The 23,938-nt window shown below is 40.9% G+C and overlaps 1 protein-coding gene across 1 annotated transcript in view; it reads left to right on the top strand.

Annotated features, from left to right (window-relative positions):
* The first annotated feature begins 21,154 nt into the window (after nucleotides 1-21,154).
* Nucleotides 21,155-23,938, top strand: part of SATB1 (SATB homeobox 1) — a 76,043-nt gene continuing 73,259 nt past the window's right edge. Inside the window, 1 exon segment of the mRNA XM_033133067.1 lies at nucleotides 21,155-22,123. The gene's annotated coding sequence lies outside the window, so the exon portion shown is untranslated.

Genomic DNA, 23,938 nt, shown 5'->3' on the forward strand with positions numbered 1-23,938 from the left:
CAACTGGCCCTCTCTTTTCCTTCGGCCACGTGCTCCTCAGTTGGGGTGCAGCGCTCCTGTATCAGGTGCTGAGAGGGGCGAGGGTGGGGTGAAGGGAGATGGGCAGAGCAGGCTGTAAGGCAAGGAGGCCCTCTAAGAAAGATCGTCTCAACTGAACATTGACGAGAGAAAAAAAAAATTGGTCCACATGCTCCTAGTGGGGAGCGATACACCCCACGCAGGCTAGGTTTGGGGGGGTGCGTCGCGGCCTCTCACCTGACTTCCTCCTCCGTTGGCACACACACTATAATCACCCCCTTACCTCCCTTTCTCAAAAAAAGAGCCCAGCCAAACAACGAACAACAAGAGGAAGCTGCAGGCGGCAAGAGGAGGGGTGCGCGAGGTGGGGGCCCTGGAGAGGTGAGGGGGTAGGGTTGGCGGGCGTCGAGAAGCGCGCCGCGCACCCCCAGCACACTCCCAGGAGCCCACACTTACCCCTCGCGGCTGAGGGTCCGGTCTTCGGCGCCAATCCCAGTGCGCGCCCCTCGCCCGCCCTCGTCCCTCCGGCCCGCCGCCCCCCACACCCCGGCCGGCGCGCTGGGAGGAAGCCTGGGAGCGGCCCGCGTCTGCGGCGGCGGCCGCGGCGGCTCGGGTTCGGCTCGGCTCGGGCTCCGGCGCGCTCAGTGTTACCGGCGGCCGCCGAGGCTCCACCGCCAGGGGGAGAAGCCGGGGCGGGAGCTGGGGAGGCGGGCCGGGCCCTGGCCGCCCCGCGGGCCAGCCCGCGCCGCACAAGCTCCGAAGCAGCGGTGACACAGGGTCCACCGAGCCCTTAGGCGCAGAGTGTCGGGCCGGAGCAGCCGCGGCTGGATGCGCGCCGCGGGTGGCTGCGTGCTCCCGCGGGGGGCGCCCCGGCCGCACCGGTGCGCCTCCAGACTGCGGGCGCCGCGACCGCCGAGCCGAGAGCAGCTCCCGCCGGCCCCTTCCCCCTCCCGCCCCCGCCTCCGCCCCCTCCCTCTGCCCCCCCCGTTAACATCTCCTCCCTCCCCCTTCTCTTCCTTCCCTCGGCCCCGCGCGCTCGCTAGCTCGCTCCTCGCCTCGCTCTCCCCTTTAAACGCCCACTTCGGATGGGGAAAGAAGACAACTTGAAGTCAAGTTGCAATTAACTTCCGCGGCAGCCGCAGCTCCGGCGGCGGCGGCACAGGAGGCAGAAGCCGCCGCCTCGGGAGTCCGACGCCGGCGCTCCCGCACGGGGAGCCGTTCCTGGTCTTCGGCCCGCACTCGACAGCCACTGCCGCCCTCAACGCCCATGCCTGAGTGAGTTCTGCTCCTTTGCCTCTCCTCCCCCCACCCCACTTTTGCTCTCTTATCTCTCTTTTTTCGGAATCGATCCAAACTTCTCTGTAGCACCCACCCACGACGCCCCTGGTTGGCACGGTTCGGCTCCCCTCTCGTGGGCGCCCGGTGGCGAGGGTCTCCCGACCCCTTCTCTCCTGCGGGCAGCCGGATCCCAGAGGGGAGGGCCGGTAGAGTGAGGGAGAACACGCGGGATGGGGGACTTGAAGATGCCATTCGCTCGCTCTCGGGGTGTGGACACACCAACACACCTGCCTGACAGACCCTGACTGAACAAACTCCTTCAGGTCATCAGAGTTACCCCTTTTGGAAGGGGGAGTCGAAAAGACCGAAGGAAGCAAACAGGGAAAGGAAGAGCCTTCTGTGCGCCTCGGAGCCGGGCTGGCAGAAAGGTGCCGGGCGGCATAGACTAGGGGACTGGAAACGTTCCCCGGTCGCATCGCAAGTAAGCTCAGCATCCTTCCCGGGTCCATCTCCGCCTTCCTCCGCCTCTCCCTCACCCCCCCACCCCCGCCCGCGCGGCTGGTTGGGAGCCGCGGCGGAGAGCGGCCTGGGAAGTTTGAGGCAACTTCTCCATCCCGGGAACGACTCGGGCGCCGGGGCGCCTAAGTTGGAGCCGGGAGTTTGAAAGCCGCGGCACTCCGCGTTTCGACCCCTCGCTGGCTGTGTTGAGAATAGTCCTTCATGGGGTCCTGGAGTGAATGTGGGTTTGGAGTTGGGTTGAAGGCAGAAGAGGTGCTGCCCTCTTTGCAGGGACGGAGAATATCACAGAGACGGACTCGGGGTCTCCTTCCTGCGGTCCCGACCCAATCGTGGCGGCCTTCTCCGAGCGCTGCACTGTCGAGGCTCCCGGGGCGGCGGAGCATGGGTTTAGGCAACCACGAGGAGAGGAACGAAGCAGGCAGGTGGCAGGTCCTGGGAGTGACACGCGCTTACCGGGGAAATTCACTGAGCAGGCCTCTTGGGGTGACCCCAAAAGACCGAGAGAGACTTAGGGCGCTTCCTGGAGGTTTTGGCCCGGACCTCCACTAGGGCGTTTGCAAATTTCACTCACAAGTGTCAACCACAGGATCGCCTCTCAAAGTGCCCCGGTTGGCAACTTTGACCTCTGCGCCCTTCCTTAGTGAACTTTCTCAGCGGCATTCCGGATTCCCAGGCATATATTGTACGACTTGTCCTCCACATGGTTGTAAAAGACAGGGAAAACAGAAAGACGTCCTATTCTCAGGAGAAAACCTTTCCACCCTGACTGGCTGGGGTTCCATGCCTGCACCTTGGGAGGCCATGGGACCTACCTGACTTTCCCAAGAGGACAGAGGAAGGGGTAAGAATGAGTAAAACACGACTGCTACGTGTCAGGTTTTGTCCTAAGCAGTCCCTGAAATCTACAGTATTTGTGCTGCTGACTAACTCATCCCGTTGAAACTTTATTGAAATTTACACCCTGTCTAAAGTGGATTTTTTCTGAGATGTCAGGAATGCAAGATGTATTCTTTAGTCAATTGTAACTGCAAAAAAAACCCCATACTTTAAGACTGAAGAAAGCCAAGGTTGAGGTGTTTGCTCTACAAACCTTTAATCTGCTGTGTGGTACTAGTGCTATGATTTAGCAGCAGTTCTTTATTTCTATTGCATATTATTTTAGTAGAACAGTAGTACATTCATATACTGGCTGCTCCAGTCTGCTGGCAAACATTAGCATTCAAGCTTACATTTTTGACAAATGTGCAGACAGGAATAGCATGAATAGGCATCTTAAATATTAACAACCTAAGCATCTGTTGTGAAACAAATTTAATATATTTACTCTGTTTTTCTCACATTGTTAGAAAAGGTTATAATAAGTGCATAATTTCAACTTTAGTTAGCAGAAGTAACTGGCTGTATCTTTCACTACCTCTCCAAGTGTTTAACACAATCACCAGACATAAATACTTTAATTAACTTGGTTAGGCACATTATTAAATACACTTTAAACAATGTATATACTATGCAACAGTAGCAAAATATGTATCCTCTTTGTGCACATTTTAAATGACTATGTATTTTATAAATATACCAAGCATGTTTATTCTTCATCTCCACTTGACACTTATTACTTCATCGTTTTTTCCTAATGGAAACAGTATTTTAAATGCAGTGTTCAGTCATATGTAATATGTAAACAGTAGCTATAAAATACAAAGCATTTTTAAATTTGAGTATGGCTACATGTAGCAAGATTATACCAGAGAAATAAAAATCACTGCTTAGTTTTGTATTCCCTTCTGAATAATGAATACAAATGATGGATGAAAAAGAACAAATAGGGATTTCCCTCCTAAAGTACTAATGCCTTAAAATGTGTGTGGCGTGGCAGAGAGGGAGCCTGGAGGAGAAGAGGAAAAAAAGAGAAAGAAGACCTAAAGAACTTCCAAAAGTCTGAATAGTTATTTCCAGAATCAATGCATTCCTCATTTTCCCACAAGCTGAAATATGTAATAAATAATAGTTCTTTGTATGTAAAAGTATTCGAAAGGAATGCCTTTTGTTCAGTTGTTGTAATAAATTAATATATTCTTTGGTTGATAATCTACAAAAGTAGTTCTTTTGTCTCCCAGCCTCTTTAACAAGAACAACAAAATGAATATTGCCTTATTTCTGCAAAGAAGTCTGTTGCCAGCTATATGAACCTGCAAGTGAATAAGATATGATATGCTGAGTGATGGTTAAGAAAGACTACGCTAAGTTGGCAAAGACTGAAATATGTGGAGATTTTCAATTATTTTTTTTATGTGACAGGTTGTGGATTGTAAATTAGGCCTAAAAGGTCAGGTGACAGGCACCTGTTCCTCATTATTGTAAAAATCTTTTGGTTACAAACACTATTAAGCCAAACACAACATGGATATACAGTAGGGACTCTATAAAGTACTCTAGTGGTTTTTCATCTGCTCTGTAAATTTCCAAAAGGGCCATACATAGATGCGCCCTTTACGCAAACACATCATTTCTTCCAACATGTGTTATCTTGGATGATGCTTATTATATTAGTACTTGGGATTGATGAAGTCCATAAAATAAGTGCATATGACTAAATCAATCTTCAGACCATGTCTAGACATGTAGTCGAATGCTAAAATATTTTAAACCCTTCTTTTCCCTTTACAATCCATTGATTATCAGCATTTGTTTATGTTTTAAATAGAAACCACCCCAAATTGCCTTTTATACTTTTTAGATAAGATGAGATCCCATTTTAAATGATGCCATGAAATATTTGCTCGCTATTTGTATATAAGGAGAAATTTAGATGCCACATACTCTCATAGCTTTGTGGCATATAGAAAATGGGAAGAAAACCACATTTTGTATAAATGCTTTTAGGAAGGGTATCATCATTTGATCTTCAAACTTGCCACTTCTCTCAGGAGAATTCAGTAAAATTTCTGTTAGAATTAAGGAGTGTGATTTGATTTTTTTTGAATGGTTTACCTTTAGATATTTTAGAGAACAGCATAAGCATCCATATTGAACGGACTTAAGTAGCACAGGGTTGAGAAATATTGAAGGTGTCAGTTGGTTTTAATTAGCAAAAGAGGACAATTTTGAGTAAATTCTGTAATTCAGATTATTAAATTCTATATTTAAATTTGTTCCTTTTCTGTTTTTGGTTTTGTATAGTTTATGCTTATTATGTTAAGTATTCATTTTTAGCATTTGTGATCAGATTACAGAACAGTCATTACTTTTGCTTTTCAAATTGATTTGGGTTTCAAACTCCGAAACTCTGGGATGATTTTAACAACTTGGTTTACATTTTGACAGAACAGAGTTAAGTTAATTAATAGATCAGGCACGAAAAATCATCCACGGTAGGGTGTACTTTCTGGTAAAATGAAAGTTATGTTTCAGCATGATGAGCATCAGGCTTCAGTAATCTGTTCCTCGTGTGGAATGAACACTTCCTACTTGGAGCTAGCAGGCACCTACTGTTTATTTACGCTGCATTAAACTGACAGCTCAGCAATCAGAGGAAAAATATTACTTACCTTCCTGAAGTAAATACCAGTTTATAGGTTAGTGCACGTATTTATATTCCTGTCACCACTAAATAACGGCTCTGTCTCCATTTTAATATCTACCTGTGCTGTAATCCAGGGCTTCAGACTCTTCCTGGTTGGGGGTAGGGGTCGCAAGGAGTTTTTCTTACCATTTCCCAGAGGCAAAAACTTAAAGAAGAGCAATTTCATCTTTTTCATTTCTGTCATGTGAGAACCAGTTGGAAGAAATGTTACTTTACATACCTCAACTATAACATCAAACCCCCCAAAGAATCTGCATGCCACTTAAAATAGTCATCTTAGAGCAACCTCAGGACAAATACGTTTTAACACATTCAAGTGTGTTTTTGCTAAATTAACTTTCTACAAAGTTTCAAATAGATTATTTAAATTCTTTGATTACTTAGATAATAACTTTGATAAAGTGTCTTCCTTTCCAAGTCTTAGATGGAGTATTACAGTTTTTAATGGAGATCTGCAAATATTAATACAAAGTGGGACTCACTGATTGCTTGGTACTGATGGCTTTCCTCTGAAAATATTCTTACCTCCTTTCTTGTTAATCTGCCAACCTTAAGATAAGGGAGATTTTAACTTTCCTATAATAATAAATGCATTTGTTGTTTTCTTTTTAAATTAAAAGTCCCTTCTCTTTCAAAGTCCTGGAATCATGAAAATACTGTTACAGTTGAATTCTAAAACTTAACGATTAACTTTAGAAAATGCTTATTTTCACTTACATTCTATAGATAGCTCTTACACTCATTGTCTACACACAGTTGTCAATCTTGAATCACATATTCCATTGACATCAGAGCAGAATGTGGTCTTAATACAGCATATAAATCAAATCTGTTACACAAGATTCTTCTGCTTCACTATACCAAAGAAAAAGTGTCTACTATGGTAATTTATATATCTTTCCTAAGTGCTATTTTCAATGGTAAGTCTATTTAAACTTGATATCTTCATAGGGTGTGATCAACACATTAACACGTATTATTTAGTACTTTTGAACATATGCCAATGATACCTTTTGCTGTTTATTTCTTTAAAGTCTTTTTTAAGATCAGATATTTTATTTCTGAGTAAATAGATACAGATTGTGTGTAGATACAGCCAGGGTGAGATGTAGTAGTGTAGCAATTCTCTAACATATTGGCTATTTTTATTCTTTCAAGTTATTCTGTATCACTTTCACAGTTGTTGCTGTCTGGGAGTTCATAATAGGAATTGTAATCACCTGTTTCAATGGACTTTCAAGGACATAGTTTATGTAATGACCTAGTTTAGTTATGAGATATGAAAATTAGTTAACTGGTAACCCAGCATTTATGTCCCTAGATTCTGCTGAAATTTATTCAGTCCAGTTATTTGACATTTGGTAGTGAAGTGTCTTATAATTAGAAATTGAGTTGGTTCGGTTTCCAGTGGAGGAAAGATCTTGCTGGATAAAGCATTTAACTGTGCAATATTTTATTACACTTATCACTCATTTCAGAACCCGCGTATGGTTGCACAAATTTTTTGGTACCTCGGGGTGCAGGTCCCCCAAATAAAGCTGAAATGCTTGCAGAAGAAGCAGATATCAGGCTGCACCTGGTTGTGCCTTTACTAGAATGTCAGTGGACCTGCTTTGGCCCTCCTCCTCTGCACCCCTTCCCCCCAGGTGTGCAGGAAGTGGAGGGCGTCGTACAGGGTGAAGTGGGTGGACTCTACCCAGAGCTATGACCTGATTTGTGACGCACCCTCAGAACTGCAGTAATGGTCCAGCTGCTTCACAGGCAACTGGTAACCACCTCATTTGGAGATGCTTCTGCCTTGCTAGCAGTGCCAGAAAGAACTTCGTCATTGTCACCTCATCAAAGACTACTCTTTGAGAGCTCTCCTGTAGGGCTTGATTCAGAGAGCAGCCTCTGATTATTTAGAGGGTAAGTGCCAGAAAAGTTCCTATCAATTCCATATGGAGAATCAGGGCTACAGCCAGGGAGAGAGAGAGGCATTTAGTGTCCGGGAAAGGTCTCTGTGTTGGGATGTTGCTTTTTTCTCAGCTCTAGATGATTTGGGACTAGATACCAACAAAAATTCTTCAATTGGCATTCTTTTTTGGGTAGTAAAAGATGGTAGGAAGCTCCCATGGGAAGTTATTAGACCATCTTTCCTTAAGATATTTAAAGAAAAGAGAATTCTTTAGATGCAGTTTTCCAGGAAGCCAGGCATATAGTAAACTTGATTGCTAGAGGTTCCTTTCTAGTCTTACCTCCGTGGTTTCTGATATGCAGTTAAGAGCATGTAAATGAGAATTTGGCCTTTTAATGTTTATAATGTTAAGGACTTTAAGGTAAAAGAGGTTTTATGTTATAAATATTTTATTGTAATAATTATAAATAAAATAGAACCCAATATACACAGATATCTTTTGAAACGGAGATAGTCTTGAATATAGCATATCCATAATTAGCTGTTTGATGTTGAATGCAATTGAGTTTTCCCGTTCCAGTGAACCAGACAATGGAAATCATTGGGGATTAACAACATGGCTATGTGATTCTTGATATAGTTAACCTTTCTTTCCCCATTCAATTAGTTTATCAGTGAATGAGGTACTAAACTTAAATGCTTACAGTTTTAAATTTTAAAAGAATGTATAGAATTGATAAACTAATCCAAGTTTTACCCCCTTTGTATTTTCGCCAATTAAAATGATACCTAGATATCCTGTTTATGTTAGATTTCTCCAGACTATCGGAGGAAAGAACAATATTTTACAACTGTGCTTTATAAAACCAATCTTAGAGGTGGGCTGTCTTTTGGGTGGTTTAAGAAGACTCAACAACAATTTAGAACATTATCTTAAAAGTTAAAAAATGAGAGCCTTACTTTGTATGCAGTCATTGTATTTTAATAATACTGTACGCTTATTAGTGTTATTAGAGCAGTAGACAGTTAATTACAGCCTTTTCTGAGACACGTTAACTGTATGTTAACAGTCAATGTTAAAAAAAAGAATGATGTATATGCTTACATACAAGCTGCAACTTGCTAGACCCTTAAGAATATTCGTTTAGAATCTCTGGAGTCACATTTTGGTCCAGAATCATCAAAATGTTTTCTATTAAAACAACTTCATTTTAAAACTTTTCATTGGGATATAAAATTTTCAACCTTTTTCCCGCTTTCTTTATAGTTAGTATTGGCTTGATCACTTTTGCCAGTAGCATTAGAAATTGTTGCCCCTCAGCAGTTTTAGCTTCCCGAGATTGTATTTTGAGAGGCCCACATTTTCTTGTTTTCTGATTATTTTGGCCAGCATAAGCCATTAAAAGCTTATTGAGTTGATTTAGCACCTCATCATACTTCTTTTTTTGTGGAATAATTTTAGTCACTATTCCTTTATCCAACTTATGTTTTCTTAAAATTTTCTATAATCTGATGTTTAAGATACATTTGAGCAGTAGATCACAGCAGTAGTTATAAGACTATTTCATTTTCCAAATTTCAAATCTGGGTTTTTTGCTTTGGCTTTTGGCATGACAGAACAATGGATGACTGAAACTAGAGGAGTTTGAAGCTGAAGGTGAACTCAGCCTTACTTGGACAATTCTATCAAATTAGTTAACTCTTTGAATTCCTTTGGTTAATGGATATGTAGACCTTGTAACTTTGTAATAAAGTACTTAAAAATGCACAAATATTCCCATTTTATGAATTTTTTAGGTGCTGCTTATATTTATTTCTATAAGGTATTAAATTACAATAAATTCTGTGTCAGGTGCATGTGTCTGTTATATAAAATAAAAGTTCACAATTAGCATTGTGTGCCTTGCATAGTGAATCCTCAGTAAAAGTCTGCTAAATTAATAATAAAATTGTGAATTTACCTTGTGCTGATAATGATTTAAGGGGAAAAAAAGACTTTTCTTTATAATTTTCTGTTTTTACTGGGGTTATCTGAATACTTAATCTTCACATGTCCCAGCTTTCTGGGTAATCGAATGTTTTTCTTCTTTAACTATGTGCTCTGTCATTTTTTGACTGTAGCACTGGGGTCTGTTTTATCCTCATTGTCTGACCTCAAGGATGAGGTGACTATCTCTGCTCACGTTCATGGTTCTTTGCTGTTTGGTTGTGGTAACAAACTGTATTAGAGTCAAAACAGAGCACTCCCCTACGTCCTTGCAGTTAGGCCACCAGGTAATGGTCTTTTTGATATTCTGGGACCAAAATTACTGTGGCCCAGTGGCCCATTGCTGATTGACCTCTCCCTACTCTTTCCTACGATAATGATTTATTCCGGGTCCCATTGAATACGTGTCAGCCATGATTACTGTATAAAAAGATATTGTTCATTGTAGCAATATGTTTTTAAAATGTTTTAAGATTTAGGGTATGTATATTAATGAAGATTTCACTCCATCCCTGGAAATTAATACTAGAGTTCCAATAAGGCTGTGTTAGCTGCATCTAAAACATTCTGAAAAGTTCTGGGCATTCTATGAAAGTTATCTAAAAACATACTTCCTCTTAAAATTTATTTTCTTTTAAAAACATGTATGGTGCTATTTGCAAGACAGTCATATTTAGTTACAGAAAGGAAAGTATTCTTAAGCGGTACACTGCTGTGTGACCTATCACATTATCATGCACATTCTGTCTCTTTAAAAACAGTCTCCTCTATTTGCCCTATTAATTGTTGATATGTTGCCATCCACGAGACAAAAATTAGAGCTGTAATTAAATAATCATGTGATGCTCCTTAGTGCCAGTGAGAGCAAACTCATTTTTCCAGGCCCTGATGGTCACTGATTATTGTATTACTACTGGCTTGCTTTATTTTTTTTAATGATTCTCTATCTGTAGGTTACCTAACTACTGTCCTTCTTTTCAAAATTAAAGAAAGTAGAGAACATTCAGCCAGTTAATCGGCTAGAGGTCCTCAGGGATGTAAGGTAGACATAGTGTTTTTTTTTGTTTTGGTCACCTGGTAGGTTCTTTGGGGAGGCTACATCAGTGGTGTGGTTGCCTGCCATTTAATTTACAGTGGTGTTTTGGCGGGGATGGAGGCCTATGGGGAATGCCAGGAGAATTACAAAAGGAGCCGGGTATTAAAATTCAGAAATGATTAAAATTGAAATAAAAGGATGCTGCTTCTTTGCCAGTACTCTGGCAGTCATAATGACACATAGAGATTAGTTTCCACCTTCATCTTTTCCTTCTTTCTCATTTCCTCTTGTTTATTGTTGACACGTTTTCCTTAATGTCTGCCTCCTTCTCTGTGTCTTTTTGCACCATTATGCATTCCTACTTCTCCCTCTTTCCTTAAGCATGGAGAAGCCTACTTAACCTTATTATAACAATAACAGAATAGGTTATTAATATTTAATATGCACATGATTAAAATTTCTCTCCCTTAAACATAGGTCAGCTGTATTATTATTAACCAGCATGTAATTTTTCATTTAAAATATTCTTATTCTGCCCTTGCTGTTTCTGAAATGTGGTCTACTTTAGTAGTGATTTAATATATAATGTTTAGAAAACTGTGGTCGGCTAGTGAGAAAAGAACTTACCAGTCATGGATAATCAATTATGCATGAATTCAAATGTAACAGATGGAATCTGGTGAGTTAAAGTTTCTCTTTGCCTTAGTGGCTTTTTTTTTACTATTTGTTTGTTTGACACCTGTCTCATATATAGATACACATCTAATGTAGTATGTGAGAAATGCCCTTATATTTTGATACTCCCTTTAAATTGAACTTGGTTTTTTTCATTTAAGGGCAGAGAATTGTTTATGTGGTCTTAAAGATGATCAGATTCTTTTCCTTCACTTTATAGATACTGCTTGACTTATGAAGGTTCACTCAGCCAGCTAGTAGAGGAAGGAGCAAAACCCAAAGCTAGGTTTCCTATTTGTTTTCTCCACTACTTTTCCCACTATGTCATTTATCCTCTTCTGTGGGAGTCGCTTAATAATAGAGGTATTACACTAACTCTGGGTTTTTAAGAATTTCTAATGAAAATTGTGATAAACTACTTTTAAATTGTGTAATATTCTCTTGTATGACATGCAAATAGTATCTGTGAACATATATTATGCTATATGTATATTATATACTTGGATGTCAAACAATTGGATTTCCCAAATCTATAGAGAATGCCCCAAGATTTGGTTTATCTCCTCAACGGCAGCATAAGCCTTTACACTTGCTTGCAATGTTGTAAATTCTTAGTGACAAAACCCCTATGTGCAAAGCAAAATAAAAAGTTATCTTTGAGAGCCTTTTTATCCTCAATGAGATATATGTTTAATTTTCATCAACAATAGTGTGAATATGTAGTGTTTTTTCAGTTGTAGCAGTAATAGGACAGAGGGTATTGTCCATCTTTAAAGCAATACAGTCTCAAAATTGTTACAAGTTGGTCCCCATCAGAATTTTTCATAAGTATGTTGTTTGTTTCTCCCCCAAGTGTATTTATGTATACTAAAAAAGACAATACAAATGAAAATAGTCTTTACAGAATAAATAAAAATAAGTGATTAAAAAACAGCCTCAAGGCTCACTAGTTCTGTTTTTAAAGTTATACAGTAGCATTCATTGTTTATCAACTTTTTGCTTCATATCAACTGGAAATTTGCATGTATATTTATAATTCATGTCAGTTTTTAATGAATTAAATTCCACAGTAAACACACTAATAAAGAAAGAGTCACCTGCAAAATAGGTAACTGGATATGCTCTAGCTACAGCTGTACTATGAAATTATTTTTAAGTATTTTATTTATGCTTTTATATGTAATAAATATGTAATTTTAACTTGGCTTCACTATGTATTCATATTTCTTAGTCATGCACCAGAAAAAATACATATGTAGTGTGAACTTCAGTAAGACATAATTTGTACATGAATATCCAATACATTAAAAACTCCATCACAAATATAAAAATGTCTAATAAAAATATAAAATCAGTAAGAATAGATGAGAGTAAGAATCAGTAAGAATATAGGAAATACAGAAAAAGCTGATTACAAACTATTGCATGCAGAAGTAAATATTTTAATCCTAATTAAAATATTAGGTATTACTAAAAAGTGACTGATAAAATTAAATTTGAAAGAGTTTTGAGCTTCGTATAACAAAAAAATTATATATGTATTTAAAAACTAGAACCTAAAGTCTTTATACAGATATAATTTATAAATTATTACATGGACTGCATTTACACAGTTTTTACACATCTTTGGCTGTACTGCATGTAAATGTCCGACACTCTTAAGTACTGTTTGATCGAAAGGGTCTACTATTTCATGAGTATAGTTAATTTTCACTCATTTGAAAAACATTCAAAAAGAATTTTTGGACTTAAGGTATTCTTATTTATTTGTTTTTGTTTCTGCTTCTTTCTCTTCTTTTGCTAAGATACAATAGTATAGAATAAAATCTGAAAAGAGAACCATTTTCTTGCATCAGAGGACCATCAAATTACCTACTTTGGGTGGGATCTTGGTCTCTAATTACCAATCCATGTTAATTATCCTTGGGTCAGGTATTCATCATATGAATTAATCATCTAGCATAGACTGGACTGTGTCTGTTGGCGGATAAAGACAAAGCAATGGATGGTTGGCCGCGAGGATGGAGTTGTTCAGTGTGTTGTAACTCGTTTTTCTACTTGGCATAATATTTTCGTGATAATATGTATCTGCTAATATTAAGAATAGGTGAAAGATTCTTTTGCTTTAGCTTCTTGTTTAAAAAAAATTATTGTGATAAAAGATATATAACAGAAAATATGGCATTTTGACCATTTTAATTGTATAATTCAGTGGCATTAATTACATTCACACTGTTGTGCAACCATCACCACAGTCGGCTTCCACATCTTTTCCACCATCCCAAATAGAATGCGCTTTACTTTTGCATTCAACTTCTTTGCTTCAAAACATTTCAAGCATTATAGTCATATTTAATCATTGTCCAGGCTTGATGTAGTTGTTGCTGGTGGTGGCTTTTCTTTCCTGATGGACAACTCCTGTCCAGTGCCTGTGGCGATGGACATAGCAGACAATATCAGATATTGCCTATGGCTGATATTCCCCCAAAATGATCTGGACGGGGATTCAGATCCACTGTAACCTCAAACTGTTTTCCCCTCCAATTAAGCCAGGAAAGATTAGCAATAACATTCACAGCACTAAGAAGATTTGGTTGATATGTCCTGGCAAAAGGTTGATTGGGAACGGTTGCTGTTTGACTTTGTTGGAATTAATATTCCCTGAGCTTCCCGAGAGTATTGCAAAGCAGCTCGGGCTGTGATGCCCTGTCATGGGCTCTTTGGCATGGACAATGCGAATACTTCAGTTCTGCTTAAGTGCAGTGACTTAGTCTGGAAATAAGTTGAACAGTTCAACTGTTCAAGGAGGATCCCACTCAAGGTTGAAGTTTTCTGGGAGAAAAATCATGCTCAACTATGTTGACAAAAGAATTAGAGGAAATCAGGATGGTTCTGGCTCCAGTAAGTAATAGACTGGTTTTAGAACTTTACTTCCATGTGTAATTTTGTGGTTAGTTGCTTATGTCTGTAATGATAAATCATATAGCTGCACAGGATTTCTGGCACCCCAGTAAATCTCAAGCAAGTGCCCAAATGCTAATTTATCATGGTTCCTCAAACAGCATACCTTTAATTGACAAATCAATGATCTAATAACTTGTCCTCCACCTTTTTTTTTTGTTTGAAACAATGGCTTTCCTGCATATATAATTCTTAAATTTGGGGTGAGTACTGGTTCCTAGAACGGCCTTAACTTTTCCAAGTGACCTCAGGATTGGGTTAAAAACTTTACTTGAAAATGTCCTAGCCTGTGCATTTGATTTCCTATATCCAAAACATTGCCTAAACTGGTGTATACCAAACTTGGCTGTACATTGGAATCACCAAATGTCTGGCTCCCACCCTCAGCCATTCTGATTTAATTGCAGTGGGCTGCAGCCTGGACATCTAGATTGTGGAAGGAGCTCCTCTGGTGATGTTTATATGCAGCGCATTTGGGGAGCTAGTGAGTTATCCTCTGATCCCAGCACCTGGCTTTACTTCCTAAGATTGCAAGAATCTTCCTAAAATTTCTTACAAGCACGCACTCATAAAAATAGTTCTTGGGTTCCTTTCCTTTTGAGGGCAGGCACTGTGAGAGACTCCAGGAATACAGACATAAATACACCCTCAAGATGCTTCCAGACTTAACAGTTCGGAGGGGCAGACATGCAAATATGGCATACCACACTGAAGGGACAGGTAGTGTGATGGAGCATCAAGAAGAAAATAACTAACAGTTGGAGAAGGCTTTGGACAGACGAGGTGTAATCAAACTGCATATGAAAAGATACATCAGGTGAGAAGGAGGAAAGGTACTCCAGAAATTGTTCAGGGGGGGTAAAAATGAAGCAACCTGAAACTAAGTATTTTAGTGGCAATATCTACACTGGAAGACTCAACAGTCATCATAGGAATCCTTCTCCCTCCCCACTCAATTTTTGGATCTGTGTTTAGATAGAGATACCAATTTTGATGGAATTATTGCCATTGTGTATTTTCAAGGTTATGATATGTATGGAAGACAAAGGTGGCTTTTAGATTTTTTTTGCCCAATATATTCTTGCTAAAAAAAAAAAAAAAAATGAAGTAAAATTTCTGGGTATAAGGCCTGGATATCCTTTCAGGTTCTAGAAGCCAACTATGGATATTAATTTTCCTTATCCATCTTTCCCCAAACTAGCATCAACATTGGCCTTTCTTTGCTCACCTTTCATAATGACCTTTGTCTATTAAAAGCATATCACAAATTACCAGTGGGTATTTACAGCCACTCCTATGTAATTAGGAAACAACTTTTGATCATTATTAATCTGGCTATAACTGAAATCCCACTTACTAGGGAAAAAACAAAAACAAAAAGCCTTAAGCCCCATATTTAGAGTTTATTATCATTTCTCCTTTATCTCCCCTGAAACACATTCAAGGCTTTTGTTATTATTTTGTGCAGTACACCATTATTTGTTTGGTATCTGGATGCCCTCCCAGTTTGAATAGGTACCTACAGTAAAGCTTCCAAAAGAGCCATTTCTAATGGCAACTATGCTTATTTAATGTGGGGGTGGGAGTGAGGAGTGGGAATGGCTGCTTTTTAGCTTCACCTATGAGCTATTTAAATGCTCACGGAAAGCACCATTTGGGGTAGATGTGTGTTATTCCAGATTTAATACAGGACCTTTTCAAATACAGACATGTCTAGAAAGTCGTCATAAATTTGTGTGCAGCAGTACGCAAGCCTCGTTGCATGCAACTTTACAGATCTATGGGCTACTTCTAAAATGGAAAATGATTTCAATTTGGACAACACTAGACTGTCCGAAAGCCATTCAGCACCTCTAAGACTCCTGGCCAGGTCTTGGATTTCCTTTGTCATCTTTTATTGAAGTTCACTAGATAAGTGCTGTCCAATAGAACTTTCTGCAATGGTGGAAGGGTCCTATAATCTACACTGCCCAATACCCACATGGGGCTATTAAACACTTGAAATGTGACTGAGGAACTCAATTGTAAATTTTATTTCAATTAATTCAAATTTAACTGATACAACCACTGTTACCTCCTTCTCATTTCTGCAGGCTCTAAAAGGAATTGTCATTGCAATTAGCAGTGGAACTTGGTTGCAAGTGACACAGCTTTTTGCTCTCATTTATTTATTCATGATGTAAATATTGCAAGGACGGTGTAGAGACTCCTGGTAATATGGCAGTGAGAAAGACAGCCTCTGCTCTCATAGGGCTTACAGTCTAGTACGGGCGACATTTATTAAACCAATAGTTATCCAATTTGTTAATTGATGACTGTTACAAAAGAGATTCAGGAGGTTTATAGAGTATTAAAATGGTGGCCATACCTTCTCGTAAGATTAGTCAGAAAGTTTAATCAGAGTTTCATTTATTCACTAAAACAAGAAAAGCATGAGGCAGCTTCCCTTCCCCAAGTTCAAGGCTGGGTCAGTCTGGCTGTAGCTCAGAGTAGGGCAGCTAAGTGTGCTGTGCCATGACCTCCAAAGATGTGGGGTCTGTCAGATTAAGCTGTGTGCAGACATATACTGCAAACTTCTGTACTTGAGCAAGTAGGTTCTCTCCTAAACTATGCAGTTGTGATGATGTCAGTCACAGATAAGATGTGAGAAGAAGGGTGCAAATGTTTACAGGATATTGCATTTCCTCTCCGATATATGTTTTGACAAAGTTGTTTGGGCTCCAGCCCCAGCTTCTTCTCTCTGCTCTTACAAATTTGTATTTGGTTTATTCAAGAATCAGTCCTGACATCTCAGACAGACAAAAATGAGACACATGACAGCAAAACATATGGTTCAAATAGGCATCCTTATATGGCCAACATAGACCATATTCCCAGAAATTCGTATATGGAAAACACCACCTGCAGCTAAAGCCAAAAAACAAAGAGTTGACATGACAAAAGGAGCAAGATGCTACGTAAATTGTGCTGCTTTAAAAGTGTAGAGAGATAGCCAACTGTATTTGAATTTAAAAAGATGGAAAAAAAATGTCCTTAGAAAGTGCTATGGTGGTAAGCATTGCTTTGCTAACAGTCACTGGCGGAGTTGCCATATCTTAAAAGCGTTTAAATTCTAAATGCTTTCTCTGTTTATTACAAATGTATGTGCTATTCAGAACTCTGAATGTGTTTTAATGCTTTCGGATATCTGCCTGCATATTTATCTTAATATGGTGCCATCTAAAACATGCAGTAGTCCTTTCATAATTTTTTTTTTTAAATCTTGTATAACTGTTACAGTATTTTATCTTTGCTACCTTTTTTTTTAGCCAGTCTGAATGCCTTCTCATGTGATAAAAGATTGATGCACCCTGTTTTAACTGTACATCCACATGTTAAATAGTTCATGGATTTGACTTGCAATATTTCATGTTACTAAAGTTTTCTATTTTGATATCTAGATGTATAAAGTTTATTTTGTTTTAACTTTTTTTAATACTTGCTTGCATCTTTATTGTCAAATATGATTCCTGTGTAGAATAAATTGATGGGTTTTTCCCCCCTTCACTATGCTAGTTTATCCTCACATATGCTCAGGAAGGTGGTATTTTCCTAATTATCTTTCTTTTCTTTCTTCTTTATTTTAACCTGCATTTACACTGACCAATGCTCAGTGGTTATAATGAGTATTCTAAGGAGTAGATAATTTATAGTAATTATCAGTGTACTATATGACTTGGAGGGCATAAACCTCTGTGTGCCACTTTACTTATGTCATTTCTTATAATCATATACCGTAGTTCTGAAATAAAGGATGTGCTTGGGAGAAAATTAGTATGTATATATGATTAACAGATTCATAATTATACTGTATCATTAGTCTTTATAATAAAGTCATTATTAGGTGTCTTTATCTTCATTTATTGTTTATCATTTTCCCAAGGCCATGTCCATACTTATTATACAGTTTTATGTTTTGTATTTGAGAATTAGTTTGTAATTCCTGGATAAAAGGTGCTATTCAAATTTAAAGATTACTATTTTAATTCTCACATTATATTAGCATTAGCCCAGTCATTAGGAGGCTAAGGCAATCAGGAAGCTTTTTGTCTTATTTATTTGTGTAAATGAGGACATAAACATATTAACAATATTTTATTCCAGTGTGTGTTAATATTGGTATTTTCAGTAACCCTTTTTTAGTCTTTTTGCTCAAATTTTGTTTTGTCCAACAATTTTCTTTCCTCTTTTTACAAAAACATTCAACTTTAGGTGAAGTTTCATGGATAATTTTTTTTGTAGTCCACTATAATTTTTCTTAATTTTTATATTTTGCTATTTTTGTAAATTTATAGTGTCACTGAAATACACAGTCCCTACTGAAAACCGGGCAGGTTTCAGGGAAACATGTCAGGCATCACCAGTTTGAATCAACTATTAAAATATACGTCTTGGAAATGAACGTATCATATTGCAAACATCAGTCATTATAGAGATCCTTGACTGCTATCTGTTTTTCTTTTAAATATTTCTTTTTGATTTTATTTTATATTTTAAAATATCCTTTTCTATATATTTTTCCACATTTCAACTTTTAAAAATGTGACATCGTTTGGATTGCCTTATATTTATTTTCTTGTTTGTGATGGCTGTGTTTTGAGTTCTGTTCTCACATGTTCTTTATTTTGCTGAAGGGTTGGGTTTATCTGTGCCAAGATTCGTGGCTGCCTTCCTCGATTTTGACTAACCTTTCCGGTTTGTGGGTGAAACCTGGGTGCCATTAGAGTGATATATTTTCATTGTGTCTCTCCTAAACTTGTCATCCCCAGGAGGCCATTATTTCCTATACTTTATTTTCTGCTTTATCTTTTGCTTTTCTTAGATTTCTAATGTAAACAGTGTCTCTAAGAGTGTATTCGTAGCTTTAAAGAGCTTAATTTGCATATTTCCCTCTTATCTCAGTAGTTGTGCTAACTTGTTGCTTTTTTACGTGTAACAAAATGTTTATCTGACTGATTTTTGTCTTTTCCCTACCAGTAGTGTATTCTGAAAAATAATTAACTACATTTTTGTTTTTGTTTAATGATAAACAGCCTTCAGGGACTGAGATGTTTGTAGTAAAACCTAGGCAATAAACATTGCATGTCTATTTTGGGCGAGACAGTAATGTTCTTCATTTTTACAGGAATTACATTTAATAGATTACCTGAATAAGAGGATCATGCTTCTGTGCTAATGATCATTTGTCTACCTTAGGTTACAGAAATACTTATTGCTACAACTGATATATTGACCCACCCAAACTTTCCCGTCTTTCGCCCGGTGTAAATCAGTTTAAGAATGGTGGCATCTTTTCCTTTTTAGTAAGTTAGGTCTCTTTCAAAGTGACCCAAATTTTGTTTAACTCGGCCACTGTGGGCCAGGTATTTCTTCCTCCAATGTGTTCTATGGCTCAGAAGTGAGGGAGTTTTGAACCTACCTCTGACTTGTATATAAAGCTCTTACGCATCTTTTTTTTAACGTTGGCTCGAAATAGTTTTGGATTCATCCTCCTTTGAGGATAAATATTCGCGAGAGCATTTTAAGAATCCTGGCCTTTATTCCTCTGCAAACGTTTCAGCACCCTCCGCGATTCCGGGCAGAGCTCTTCCTCCCGGTTGTCCCCTTCAGCCACTTCCTGAAGTCCCCCTAGCTCAGTACTCTGTGCCAGTCACCTGTGTGTTCGGGCCCCTCTCCCGCAGGGCCCGTGCGCCCTCCCCTCCTCGCTAGTCCCTTGGGTGCCCGCCTGCGACGCTCCCGACGTATTCCTTTTTGTGGCTTTTGTGGCGTTGTGGGTGGGTGGTTGGTTAGCTTTTTCTCCTGGTCCTCGCCCCCTCCTCCTCATCACTTTCATCCCCGCCGCCCCCTCCTCCAGTCCTGCCCCTCCTCCCTCCCAGCTCACTCTCGCACACCTGCCCCAGCCGCCCGCGCGCCGCGCGGTCCCCTCCCTGCCGCGGCGACCGCTGCCAGGGAAGCCCCCTCTCCTCCTCCTCCCTGCGCCCTCCCCGGCGCGCCTGGCGGCGGCCGGCACTAACCCTCGCACAGCGCCCTGTTATTCTGGGTATTGTGTGTAATAAATGTCGGGCCGCCTCACTCTAATCAAGCTCATTACAAATTCTTGCGCGCCCGGGGCCGGAAATCGTGCGCTCCCCCCTCCCCTTCCCTCATTCACTAGTTACTTGTCTTTCTGCTTTTTAACTCGCCGCCCCCGCCCCTCCCCCGATCCCGGCCCTCCAGCCCGGGTTTTAATCCCCATCCCTCTTCCGCCTTCTCGGTGCACCCGGTCCCCCCGCCCCCCTGCCCCCCCCGCCGCCTTCCTCCTCCGCTCCGCACCCCCTTCCTTCTCCTCTCGCTCCCCCCCCCTCCTCCGCCGCCGCCGCCGCCGCCGCCGCCGCCGCCGCCACCGCCACCGCCACTTTCTCGCTCGCTCCCGCTCCCCGGACGCGGCGGAGGAGCCGGCCCCGCTGGGGAAGGGCTCGGGGCGGCGGCGGGCGGCCGGGAGGAGGCTGCGTGCTCGGGGCTGGGGCTGCGAGCGGGGTGATTTTGTATTAAAATGAGGAGGAGGAAGAAGAGACAGCCACATCGGCGGCGGCGGCGGCAGCAGCGGCAGCAGGAGCAGCGGCGTACGGGGCTGCAGCCCGGGCGGACGCGCGGAGCCGAGCTGGGCACGGCGGCGGCGGCGGCGACAGCGGCCGGGATGAGTCAACTAATAATTTAATGGGGGCAGAGACGGCAACGAGGGGGAAAGCGAGAGCGAGCGAGGGAGAGAGAGAGAGAGAAACAGCCCCGTCCGGGGACTCGCGCTCACACGCACACACACACAAACGCGCGCACACACACACCTCTCCCTGTGCCACCCAGCAACAACCGGCCTCGTCACAACAACAACAGCAACAGCCGCCCCCGAGCTTGCCCGGGGACCGAGCAGAAAGCCTGGGCGACTCCAGAGGACGCTCCCACCCCCCCTCTTTCATTTCGGGAAACTCCTCATCAGTTTTGTGGGGGTTTCTGGGTTCCTTCCCCCCCACCCCCAAGTCCTTGTGCTATTGTGGTGCCCGTTGTTTACCTCGGACTCTGGCTGAGTGAGAGCGTGGCGACTTTTTGGGGGGAGGGGGCGGGGAGTTGGTCGCTGCTGAGGCAGTGGAGGTGGCTGGGGGTGCCTTCTGATTCTCTTCCTCCTCCCCTCCCCCCAAACCCTCTCTCTCTCCCTCCTCCACTCACTCGGCTCCCCAGACGCTCGCAGCCCCGCGTCAATGGGTAGGGAGAGGGTCCTCGGGGCTGTCGTCAGCGAGGGCCGAATCAAAAGTGGCATTTTAGTGCTTTTCTGGGGCTTTTTTTGCGACCTTCTGCCCCCCACCCTCGCTGTCCCCCGGTAGATGCCCTCGTTGGGGGTGCGAGGCTGTGGGAAGAAAGTTTAAGGTTTGTTAATATTAGTCGCAATTGTTGGGGAGGGCGGTGGGGGCGATTGGAAGGGAGGAGAGGTGGCCTTCCCCTCTCTGCGTTCTCTTGGGGTTCTTGGAGAATAATATTGCAAGTGACAGCCAGAAGTAGACTTTCTGTCCTCCCACCGAAGAACCAGAGCGAGCTGAGGGAGGGAGGGAAGTCTTTTTCCTTTCTGGAGACCTTGTCCGCAGTGATTTTTTTTTTTTTCTTTTTAAGAGAATCCTCAGTCACTACCTGGCCTGCCCAGCACCACGACAGTGTATAAGCTCATAACGGGTTTTGCTTTGTTTTTACGATTTCCCCCCCAACGAATCACTTGTCAGATCAATTTTATCTTCGCCCTCCTCCCTACGTCCCACTCTCCCCTCCTCCCCCATCGAAAACCCGTTCTCTGAGGTTAGACATTTTAGAAACCATATATGTTGTTTTTCGAATTGTGATTTTTTTTTTTAACAGCCCCCACCCCACCCCATGGCTACTCTTGTAGACGTTTATTTCTGCCCTTCCCCCGCTTAGGGGGGCGGGGGTAGGGGAAGAGAAAATAATACAATTTCAGGGGAAGTCGCCTTCAGGTCTGCTGCCTTTTTTTTTTTTTTTAATTTTAAAAAAAGACAGAAAACATCAGTCTTGAACTTCTCTTCAAGAACCCGGGCTGCAAAGGAAATCTCCTTTGTTTTTGTTATTTATATGCTGTCAAGTTTTGAAGTGGTGAGTTTCAGGTCGGTTTTGCTAATTTCACTCAGTAAAACTGCAGTGTTTCTGTTTCTAGATAGTACTTTGCTTCTTTGTCTCTTTAAAAGGTCACAGTGAAAGCTTGGCCTGGATCATGCCGGCCATATGGAATGGATAAGGGCACAATCTCTTAAAATGTGATTGTGTGGGGGCGAGGGAGGCAATCCAGTAAGGAACTCGTTGAAAAGGATCCCATAATGCAAAAAATAGGTTCTTGAAACTGGATTTTCGAGCTTTTTTTTTTTCTTTTTAAGGGAAATAATTGCTGTGTTTGAGTTTACTGTTTTAATTCAGTAATTATCACTTACGGACTTAGTTTATGGACAGGGAAATGGGATTTTGAGAAAGTAGCCTGCTTTATGTGTGACAACCAGACTGTTACACTAGAATGTATTTTAAAATGTGTAACTCAAAAGAAACTCTTCAGCCTGGCATCTGTTGAGACCATAGTTAGTTCCCGTGCTGTCAGTCCAGCAGGCCCCATGGAGACTGCTCTTTGCAATTCCAAACTGAGGTTTGGTGAACTTGAGCCTTGGGCATAGAGTTTAAATGAGTAAATTGGGTGTTTTATGTGCATGTAATTTTGCTTATAATGTAAAGCTTTTTACAAGATGACTGAGTGTTTAATAGACGCTTAGGTGGGTATTCAAAGGACAATTTTGCATGACCTATATGATGTTTTGATTGTCAATACATTAACTAAATTATCATCTATCAGTTTCATTTGCTGTACAGTTTATAATGCTGTTAAGCCTCATGACTACTTAGTATGTTTTCTAGCGTTAACTTTGATGCTGTTGTCTACTCATACCCCCCTTTTTTTTCCCTTAAATTGCCCCACGGGTTAAGTATTTTCTTTTCAAATCATGTTTTAAAATTCATTTTCTGCTCTAGGGTAAGGCAACCAATTTCAGAAAAAGCAGCTTTGTATTATACATTCGCATGAAACATTATAAAGAGTGTTTTGAATAAGTTAATAATCATCACTCTCTAATTTTGGCTTTAGTTTAATGTAATGGAGAATAGTAATGTTGATAAAAAGTGGTTAAAAGAGGCACATTTATTCTTAATGAACCTCATAACCAAAAACAGATGGGACCTCTATCAACGGCAAACCTTTAGTTCTCAGCGTGCCACCCTGGAGTACAAGGATAAATAGCCATTATTTCTCAAACTTTAGAGTTCTTCAATTGGCATTCTTAAGGTTGCTTTTAAGCTTACAGATGACCATTGCTCCCTCCTCCCCATTCATTTCTTTTCTTGATTATAATGGACAAAGTAATCTATGGTTGAAGAGAAAAACATGCTTATAGAAAGGCCATGCTGATACAAGCTGGCTTTCAATAAATCGGATCTAAATAGCTTTTCTGGTGTAATATTTTGTTTTTAAAGTACAAGAGATGTCAGATTACTAGGCAGCTAGGAGAATGTAGTAATTATCATATTCTGATTTTCCTAAATATGATCCCTTCCCCGTTAATATTGGTAAGCTCAATACTTCAAGTACTAGGAAAGTTCATAGAATAATTCTACTCATCTGTTTTTATCAATTCGAGTTTACTATGTATTTTAGAAGTGATTTTGATGTGCTCATTGCTTTATCAGAAACGGTGTGAAAATTGATGTACATCGTATAAGTGAAAATAGTTATCTATTATTTTTTTCTGAAGTTAATTAAGATGTGGACTTCATTGCATACTGAGATTGTTTTTGAACACTGGTTTTATCAAAATCATTAAGGTGGTTTTTTTTAAAGCCAGTTTGGCTTTTGAATCTAATGTGTATATCACA

The sequence above is a fragment of the Rhinolophus ferrumequinum genome, chromosome 17 (assembly GCF_004115265.2).
Source record: "Rhinolophus ferrumequinum isolate MPI-CBG mRhiFer1 chromosome 17, mRhiFer1_v1.p, whole genome shotgun sequence".
Taxonomy (NCBI): Eukaryota; Metazoa; Chordata; class Mammalia; order Chiroptera; family Rhinolophidae; genus Rhinolophus; species Rhinolophus ferrumequinum.